A 10,996-nucleotide genomic window follows, 5' to 3' on the forward strand; every position below is an offset into this window, starting at 1 on the left:
TGAGTGCTGGCTCCAGCTGGGTTCGGCCACTGGGGGGCACTGGCAAGACAGGAGGACAGAGGAAAGGAGAAGAAGGACCCTTCTCTCCCTCTTTCTGTTTTGAATGGTGTCTCCGACAGTGGCTGCAACCTCCAGGCATGTCCCCTCCCTGGGCTCTGGTGACACAATCTCTTCCCTGCAGTCCCCCTGCCTGGAGATAGGGACAGCGTCCTGCTGCTTCTCTTCTCCCTGGTCGGCTTCTCAGAGAGTTTGTACCAATAGGGTATAGCCAATCCCTGCATCCACTTCCTATCTCACAAACTGTATGTGGGGTGGTTTCCATGTTCCTAACTGGGGCCCAGACTGAAACAGACAGAAACCCCGACATCCACCAGCCAGGCTAGACTTCCAGACTGCTCTCTCCCTCACCCCACGGAAGTCATCAATCAACAAATTTTGCCAATTTTATCTCTCACATATTTCCCGATGACCTCGTCCTCTCCATCCAATTGCTCAAGTAAGGCCGCTCACCACGCTTGCCTGCACTATGGGAATGCTCCGATCCATTGCTCAAACGGTCAAACAGAAGAGTACACTTTGTTAGACACCTGAGTGCAGTGCTCTCCTGTCTGAAACACTTACCTGGACCCGGACGCTGCTGCAGAGAGCCAGCCTCCTTAGTTTGGGGTCTAATGGCCCCCTTGTGCCATATGTTCAGCTACTCCCTGCCCTGGGCCTTTCAGCAGAGCCGAAAAAGAGAGCTCCTCCCCCACTTCCTGTGTAGGTTGTCTGCTCCAAGCTCAAGCTGGTTCTGTGACCTAGGATTCCATTCCTTCAATTCTTGGCTTGGGCACTACCTCCTCCTAGAAGCCCTCCGAGATTCTCAGCGTCCCTGCCATTAGGTTAGACTAGGTGCCGCCGCCGGTAGACTTGCACATTCCACTTACATGTTGGAAGCTTAGGTGGCCTTTTCCTCCCTGCCTCACTATGACTCCTTTTTTTCACATGAGCAGGCACCAGGAATCTGAACCTGGGTCTCTGGCATGGCAGGCGAGAACTCTGCTTTCTGAGTGACTGTGGCCCACCCCTCACTATGACTCTTAATTCATTCTCAAGTCTTACTCATCTGCGTATCTCTGGGTTGGGCATGTTGCAGCAAAGATAAAAATTTGAGGGACCAAACCAAATGGAAAAGCAAATGCTCAAGAAGAGACAAGTGGATGCTCTCTAAATCTTGAAAGAGAAAACTAGAGAAATACCAAAGATGAAAGATTAAAATATTCTTGATAAAAAAAACAAAACAAAGCAAATCATAACCAAAATTGAATGCATTGTTGTGCTAACTCCAAGAAAAAGCTCATTCACAGAATAATAGCCTCGTTTTCCAGAAGCGACCCGGGGACTTCCTGCCTTGGATGTCAAGGTAAAGTGGACTTCAGCTTTCACTTTTACTTTTCCTGCCTGGTGTGTCCATAGACCTCCTCAAGAGCTGTGCTCATCTTTGGAGAAACCTGTGTCACATTTCAGTTGTAAATTGAATGTCCTGCTGGATAATTGTGATGCCTGTCCCCCTTCTTGACAAATGCACGCTCACTCCTCAAAACTCACCCTCCATGGCCTCTTGCTTTATGCATTTGGCATGGCTGGTACTGCGGGGTTTGGTGGGTTTCTTTGGGCACAGGCCCCTCGGTTTACCCCTGTGGATACAGTGTTACTCTGCAGGGTTGTTCCTCTGGAAGCATTTCATCTTTCTGTGTTTGGCCTCCAGGATGAGAGTCTGCATTTTCAATTCTTTTAAGTCTCATGCCACCTTGCTTTTGGACCCCTGTTTTCCCCATCTCTGCCCTGGGTGGTGTACATAGTTGGCCCAATCATCTTCTCCTTGCCGTGCCTGAGGCTACCTGGGAAAGGAGGAGGTAGAAGGGGACCATGGCAGGAGGCTCCCTACAGTGGGTTTGACTGAGCTCCCTAAAAGGATAAGTCCAGGTCTTAAGCCTCCATATCAGCAATTGTGACCTTATATGGGATTAGGGTCTCAGTAGATGTCATCAAGTTAAAGGTCATACTGAATTAGAGTGTCCTTAGAAGTTGAAGTGAAGAGACTCAGAGAGACACAGGGAGAAGGCTATGTGAAGATGGAGGCAGATATTGGAGGGATGTGGCCACAGGCCAAGGAATACCAGCCACAGGCAGAAACTAAGGCCTCTGCACCCCTGCCCAGGGATCAAAATGCTAGAAAGCCTGCTCATATTCACTTGTTCCACAAATATTCCAGAAACACCGACTGTGGGTTCTCAGTGCCAGAAAAAAGAGTGTTCCTGGGCATGGCCTCTGGCCCAGAGGATGGTTGCATTCTTTGGATGCTGTTGGAATTGCAAGCCCCCACCACCCCACCCTACCCCCAGCAGACACACCACCTCTGAATTGCAAAAGCAACTCTGTGGCCTAACTGGACAAGTGAGTAGAGTCATAGGTTTGGCCCAGGGCACATTTCAGTTGAAACACCTAGAGATACCTAAATACCTCCTTCTCCAAAGCCCCTGACTCTGGTCAGGCTGGACTGATAGAGGTGCTGCTGACACAGGCTAGAGTAGGTCACCCTGGACTACGGGCATTGGTCAGTCCAGATGCAGAGTATGACCGCTTAAAACTGTCATGTACCCCAGAAAAACCATGTTCTTTAATCCTGATTCAATATTGTAAGGTGGAATCTTTTTGATTAAGTTGTTTCCATGGAGATGTGACCCATTCAACTGCAGGTGGGATCTTTTGATTAGGGGGTTTCCATTGAGGTATTTCTCCACCCATTCGAGGTGGATCTTAATCTGCTTCCTGGGGTCCTGTATTCATACACACAGAATTAAGAAAATGTCCCCAGGCAGCCAAAGGACCAGCAGACCCCAGCCACATGCCTTTGTAGCTGACAGACATGTTCCGGATGCCATCGGCCATTCTTTTTTTTTTTTTTTTTTTATTAATTAAAAAAAGAATTAACAAAACAATTAGAAATCATTCCAATCTACATGTACAATCAGTAATTCTTAATAACATCACATAGTTGCATATTCATCATTTCTTAGTACCTTTGCATCGATTTAGAAAAAGAAATAAAAAGACAACAGAATAAGAATTAAAACAATAATAGAAAGAAAAAAAAACAAAAAAAACAAAAACAAAAAACCTATACCTCACATGCAGCTTCATTCAGTGTTTTAACATAATTGCATTACAATTGGGTAGTATTGTGCTGTCCATTTCTGAGTTTTTGTATCCAGTCCCGTTGTACAGTCTGTATCCCTTCATCTCCAATTATCCCTTCTCTTTTTTTTTTTTTTTTTAATTAACGGAAAAAAAGAAATTAACCCAACATTTAGAGATCATACCATTCTACACATGCAATCATTAATTCTTAACATCATCACATAGATGCATGATCATCATTTCTTAGTACATTTGCATTGGTTTAGAAGAACTAGCAACATAACCGAAAAAGATATAGAATGTTAATATAGAGAAAAAAATAAAAGTAATAATAGTAAAATCAAAACAAAACAAAACAAAACAAAACAAAAACCTATAGCTCAGATGCAGCTTCATTCAGTGTTTTAACATGATTACTTTACACCATCGGCCATTCTTAAGTCAAGGTATCTTCCTTTGGACACCTTAGTCTGGGCATTTTTATGGCCTTAGAACTGTAAACCAGACCACTTGTCTCCTGAGTCACAGGTTTTTCCCCCTGGGAACCCCTAGGGGTGAGAACTGTTAATCCCTCAGCTGATGGACACATGGGACACAGGACCTCAGTGAGTGAGTATCCCTATGTCCCTTTTCTTCCCAAATGTGGGCAGTGCATCCAACATCCTGGTTGACAGCCCTCTGGATGCCTCTTAAAGAATTGGAATGACCTACTGACCCTGACTTAAAAGGAAAAAGCTAATTTTTTGTTGCAGTGTTGCTTGGCCTTAGTAGAGATTAGAGTGCAGAGAGCAATAGCTTCAAAATGGCGCTCTCAACTCTAACACCGTTCTCCCACCAGATTTCTTTTGCCTGAGGTGAGGGAAGTGGTCTGAAATTCCATATGTCCAGGTTTTCATGGCTCTATATCAGGCCAAGGCCCCGCAGGGAACCTGTAAGGTTTGTTATCTGAGAGAGGAATTAAAAGATAAGTCTTTCTGGAGTAAGGACAGGAGAGAAGTGGACATATTAGATGATCCACTGCTAACTAGTTCCCCAAGGAGAGAGCCACCTCTGGACCCAGACCCTGAATCGACAGGCCAGAAGCTCCCTTCAACACTCCTCCTTTGAAAATATATGGGGAACCCCCTGTGCCCACCGTGCCACTCGCTTATTCAGGCCCAGCAGGGCTTACTCAGTGACGCGCCACAGCACCCTCCAGAGAAGGAGGGAAGCTCAGGGGGCATCAGAATATGTCCTCTCTGGGAAGCGGCTAATGGGGACATTGGAACGCTAAGGGTTCATGTCCCATTTTCTATGACAGAACTGGTACAGTGTAAGAGGCAATTAGAGAAGTTCTCTGAGGATCCCTCCAAATGTATGGAAGAATTAAAATATCTGGTCCTAAACCTATGAGCTTACCTGGGGAAATATATAAGTCCTTCTCTCCTGCTGCGCTCCTGAGGAGACGCGGAGGACCTGGGCTTCCACCCCGGGACATACAGACAGCCTTCAAGGGTAACAGCTAGCACAGTGTAGGGAGGGGGCTGAAGCCATCCCTAGCACAGACCCCGATTGGAACTACAGAAGGGATGAGATTTTGAGGCAAGGAGCCATATGATTGCTTGTCTAATTGAAGGAATGAGAAAGTGCATTGTCATGCCTGTAAATTACAATGTGCTGCAAAGCATAACACAGGAAGACAAGGAAAATCCAGCTCTGTTCCAGGGGAGACTGGTGGAGGCTCTGAAAAAAATATACCAATATAGACCCAGTCTCTGAAAAAGGACAAATTATATTAAAAACCTACTTTATAAAACAGTAAGCCCCAGACATAAGGAGGAAGTTATAGAAAATGTCCTTAGGACCTCAGATACCCACGAATGAACTCATGAATACTGCTTTTAATAATCGGGACTGGATACAAGAGAAGGAAAGAGTAAGGAGAGTTGGGAACAAAGCAAGGTTTGTTGCTCTAGCTGTGAATTGTAAGCAGCCATCTGAGGTTCGCCCTAGGCAGAAGCCACCTGGAACCTACTATCGATGTGGAAGTTCAGGACATTGGAGGCACGAGTGTCCCTGAGGACAGAGGGAGCTCTCCCCGCCCCCTGCAGTGCCTGAAGTGCGGGAAGGCTGGACACTGGATCCAAGAATGTATCAAGTCCCAGAGGGAAGTGTGGCCTCTCCGAGAGCCATGGTGTCCACCCCCAACCTGAGCTTATGGGATCCAGGGTCAGTGTCTCCCTGGACCTCACTGAAGAACATCAGCCTCACGAATCCCAGATGACCTTTGATGTGGCTGGTAAGACTGTTAATTTTTTGATTGAGCCAGGAGCCCTGTCTTCTGTCTTAACCTCTCACTTTGGCTCTCTATCCCCTGAAACCCATTCCAGAGTAATGGTAGATGGGAAACCTCATGCTCAGGGCTTCACCCCACCTCTCCTCCGCCAAATTCTCAGTATTTTTCTCATCCATCAATTTCTCATCCACCAGTGTCCCACCCCATTTCCGGGAAGAGATTTACTCAAAACACTGGGAGCTCAAATCCAACTAATAAGTTGTATGTTAAGATAGGATCCTGGGAAGTCTGATGACAATATTATGGCATTAAGTCTGGTTTTAACTGGGACTGAAAACATGCTGGTGTCCCTCCCTCAGAGTTGAAAAGTCAAATAGACCCCAAAGTGTGGGAAACAGAACTGCCTGGGGAGACAATTCACGTCCTTTCTATGATAATCCAGCACAGAAGGGACCTACCATTCCCCAGGAAAAGACAACATCCCCTCAGGCAGGAGAACATTGAGGGTGTCCAACCTCTCATCCTGGAATTCTTAAGAGCAGAGCTTCTTCTTCTTTTTTCTTTTTAAATATTTTTATTGTAAAACCACAAACATACATTCTTGATATATAAACATTCTTGACATGGTTACCATCAGTGACTCACAGTCTCATCACATAGTTATGTATTCATCACCATGATCATTTTTTTCAACATTTGCATCTCCCCACAAAAGAAATAAAAATGAAAAAAAGAAAAAAACTCATACATGTTATACCCCTTGCCCCTTCCTCTCATTGACCACTAGTATTTCAGTCTACTCAATTTATTTTTAACCTTTGTTCCCCCTATTATTTGCTTATTTCTTATCCACATTTTTTACTCATCTGTCCATACCATAGCTAAAAGGAAGAGCAAAGCTCCTCATTCTCTACCGGTCCCCTTATAATAACACCCGTTTTGGCCATCAAAATGTCAAATGGAACCTACTAGCTGGTGCAAGATCTCAGGGCAGTAAAGCAATTTGTCATTCCCCTCCACCCTATGGTACCTAACCCTCAATACTCCTCAATAAAATCCTGAGCTCCACCATACTCAGTTCTTAATTTCAAGGATGCTTTCTTCTGCATACCCATACACCCGGACTCTCAGCTTCTATTTGCCATTGAGTGGCAGGAGCCAGGAGATACCACTCCAATCCAGATCACCTGGACAGTTCTACCCCAAGGGTTCAGGTACAGCCCTCATCTTTTTGGAAATGCACTATCCCTTCTGCGTTTAGAATCCAGTTCTCTTCTTAAGCATGTTGATGATTTGTTCATTTGTAGCCCTATGAGGGAAGCCTCATGGACACATTGCCAAACTTACTTTGTGAGCCAACTGTGCTGGTTTGAAAGGCTGCATATACCCTAGAAAAGCCGTGTTTTAATTAAAATCCCATTTCATAAAGGTAGAATAATCCCTATTCAATACTGTATGTTTGAAACTGTAATCAGATCATCTCCCTGGAGATCTGATGTAATCAAGAGTGGTTGTTAAACTGGATTAGGTGACGACAAGTCTTCACCCATTTGGGTGGGTCTTGATAAGTTTCTGGAGTCCTATGAAAGAGAAAACATTCTGGAGAATGATAGAGGTTCAGAGAGAGCAGAGCAGAACGACGTAGCCATGAGAAGCAGAGTCCACGAGCCAGTGACCTTTGGAGATGAAGAAGGAAAATGCCTCCAGGGGAGCTTCATGAAACAAGAAGCCAGGAGAAGAAGCTAGCAGATGATGCCGTGTTCACCATGTGCCCTTCCAGATGAGAGAAGAACCCTGACTGTGTTCACCATGTGCCTTTCCAGATGAGAGAGAAACTCTGACTGTGTTCACCATGTGCTCTTCTACTTGAGGGAGAAACCCTGAACTTCATCAGCATTCTTGACCCAAGGTATCTTTCCCTGGATGCCTTAGATTGGACATTTCTATAGACTTGTTTTGATTGGGACATTTTCTTGGCCTTAGAACTGCAAACTAGCAACTTATTAAATTCCTTTTTAAAAGCCATTCTGTTTCTGGTATATTGCATTCCGGCAGCCAGCAAACTGGAACACCAACTGAGGTACTGACTTTCAGCTTCTGAGGCTCAAATTGCCTTCCCAAAAGTTGGGTTTTGTCTTCACCCCAGGGAAGTGCTTTTTGTTGCTCAAAAGAGTCCGGGTCATACCCTTGGTGCCTCTCCCTAAGACCAAGAGGCAATCAAGGGCCTTCCTGGGATGGCAGGTGTGCCAGTCTGGAACTGTTGCATACCCCAGAAAACCCATGTTCTTTAATCCCTACTCAGTATTGTTCGGTGGGATCTTTTTTTTTTTTCATTTTTAAGCAGTTTATTCTTACGTTATACAGCCCAGCCTAATTGTATAGACATGCGTGAAGATATTTCCTTTTCTTCCACCCAGAATCCATACCCCTTTCTCAATCCTCCCACCTGCTGAAATTTAGTTTTGACATAATGCCATTGTAATATTCAGAGTAAGAATATTACAATGTTACTGTTGACTATAGACCCTGAATTACATTGATTGTACTTTTTCCCCTATCAATGGGATCTTTTTGATTAAGTTGTTTCCATTGAGATGAGGCTCACCCAGTTGTAAATGGGACCTTTTGATTAGGTGGTTTCCACCAAGACACATCTGAATGTGGGTCACTTACTAGAGTCCTTTAAGAGGGAACCATTTTGGAAAAAGCTTCAGAGCCCACACAGCCAGAGACCTTTGGAGAGGCAGAAGGAAAACACCTCTGGGGAAGTTGTTTTGAAAGGAGACACCAGGGGAGAAAGCTAGCAGACATTGCCATGTGCCTTCCCAGCTGACAGAGAAACCCCAAATGTGTTGGCCCTTTCTTGAGTTGAGGTATCTTTTTCTGGATGCCTTAGTTTGGACATTTTTATGGCCTTACTGCTGTAAACTTGCAACTAAATTGATTCCCTTTATAAAAGCCTACCCATTTCTGGTATATTGCATTCCAGTAGCATTAACAAACCAAAACAGCAGGGTATTGCAGAATCTGGACACCCTGATTTGGAGAGACTGCCCAGCCTCTGTATGAAGCCGTTGAGTGACTAGATAGTGTCTTTGGAATGGGGTCAGAGAAGGCTACTGCTCTCACTGTCCTCTGGGACGCTTTTACCAGCCTGCCTGCCCTGGGCCTGCCAAACTTAGCTCTTTTACCTGTATGTGACAGAGGAAAAAGGAATAGCATTAGGAGGCTTAGTATAAAACTTAGAAACATTCCCCAACCTGTGGCACATTTTCCAAAACCATTAGACCCACAGCCCAGGGACGGCTGCCCTCCCTACAGCTAAAGGGCCACTGCCTTACTTACAGCCACCAAGCTGACGTGAGGACGACTCTAACAGTGTATAACTGCCCCCCCCCCCCCCAAGTCACAGACATCTTGGAGGCAAGAGGACATCAGTGGCTTTCAAACAAATATCAGGCCAAGCTCTTAGACACACGGGATGTTCAAATTCAAGTCTGTACCACCCTGAACCCAGCTACCCTGTTGACTATACACCCAGGCCAGGAAAGTGCAACCCTCAGGCATTCAGGTATTGAAACACTAGCTCAGAATTATTCTAAGAGGCCAGACTTACAGGATCAGTCCCTAGATAACCCAGAATTGGAATGGGAGCAGCTTTGTAGAAGAAGGAGTTTAAAAAGCGGGATATGCTATTGTCTCCTTGCAAGAAATTATAGAAGCAAAGCCTCCACACCCTGGAATATCAGCCCCAAGACCTGATAGCCTTCACTCAGGGTTTAACATTAGCAGCTGGGAAGGAAGTGAATCTCTATATTGAATGCCTTTCTTGTGTTGCATGCTCAGTGATGATAAATGCTCTGTCAAACACAGATAGGAGCCTCTCAGCCTGCTAGAAGCTGGGCTGTTCCCACGGGAGGTGGCAGTAATCTGTTGCCAAGGGTACCAGAAGTCTGACTGATGGCCAAAGAACTGAGAGGCGGGCCAAGCTGCGAAGGTGGCCACCCATGCCGCCAATCTCTGTGCTAGCTTTAGCTGACCACTATCTCCTACCTACTACTCTTATTTATGCTTGAGAAGAGGAAAAACTAGCAAAGGAATCAGGATACACGCATAAAGCAAATGGATGGTTTACTGAAGAAGGGAACATTTTCCTGCCCAGGGAGCTTCGGGGCAGGTCCTACAGGCCTCCACCAAGCTACCCATCTAGGCAGAGATGCTCTCACTGTCTAAGCACGAGGAGTCCTTAAAGGGAAAAACTCGGCCAAAACCATTGAGAAAATCACTTGAAACTGTCCTTGGGCACCATTAATAACCCTAATTCCAGAACCTTGTCCAGCCCTAACACCCCCAATTCAGTGGCAAGGGGCACACACCCAGGCAGAGACTGGCAGGTGGGCTTCGCCCATACGTCACCTTGCCAAGGATTCAAATTCCTGCTAGTCTTTGTAGACACTTTTAACCAGGTGGATAGAAGTCTCTCCTACTCAGACAGAAGCAGCTCATACAATCTCTAAACTTCTTCTTAAGGAAATTATCCCGAGATTTGGGTTGCATGTTTCTATCCAAAGTGACAATGGGCGCCCTTTGTTAGCCACACAACTCAAGAGATAGCAATGGCATAAAATATCACCTCCATGGTGCCTGGAGATCACAGTCCTCTGGGAAAGTAACAAGAGCCAATGGAACCTCCAACAAACATCTGCAAAACTATGTTAAGAGACCCACAGGCCGTGGGTGCCACATCTTCTCTTGGCATGCCTCAGCACATGCTTAGCACCAAAGGAGGCTCTTTGAAAACATGCATGGGAGACCTTTTTTAACCCAGGATTTGGTGTTAGACCCAGAACTCCATAACCTAACCAAGTACATCACGTCCCTAGGAGTCACACAAAAAATACAGGACGTAGGGACCCAATTTCTTCCTGTTCCAGGGCCAGATTTACCCCTTCCCAAAGTGAAACCTGGGAACTCAGTCTTAATCAAAACCCGGCAAGAAAGAAGGACTGGATCCCAGCTGGAGCTGAAATGGAAGGGACCTTACTCTGTAATTCTTGTCACTCCTACAGCAGTCAAGGTCAGCAGGGTTTCCAGCTGGAGTCACTTGTCCAGAGTCAAGCTCCAGGAATCAGCTGAGCCTTCTGTCTTGAGTGCTGGTCAAGAACTAGACCTACAAATGCCAGCCTCTGGAAGGACTAAAACCCTCGTTTAAAAACAAAGCCAAATAAGCCACCAATTCCCCCCCTTGCAGACCTCCTAATGTTGTTACTGCCCCCAGCCCCAGCCAAATACCCCTTAAAAGAATTTCTCAGCTACACTGCTCATCTACTTAACCACCCACCTTAATCTAACCTAGTTCCAGCACTGAACTGGATGTCCCCTTGTACAGTTTCCTCACATTCTGCCCTCTCTACTTTAACTCAGCTGAAGGGATCTCCTGCCCCGCCCCGCTGGCCACCCCCCACCCCCACCCCAAGTTTCTCTCTTCTCCCTTGTCACCTGAGCTCTAAATGCACACTTTTTCATTTGCATTGAAAGCAC

The sequence above is a fragment of the Tamandua tetradactyla genome, chromosome 6 (assembly GCF_023851605.1).
Source record: "Tamandua tetradactyla isolate mTamTet1 chromosome 6, mTamTet1.pri, whole genome shotgun sequence".
Taxonomy (NCBI): domain Eukaryota; kingdom Metazoa; phylum Chordata; class Mammalia; order Pilosa; family Myrmecophagidae; genus Tamandua; species Tamandua tetradactyla.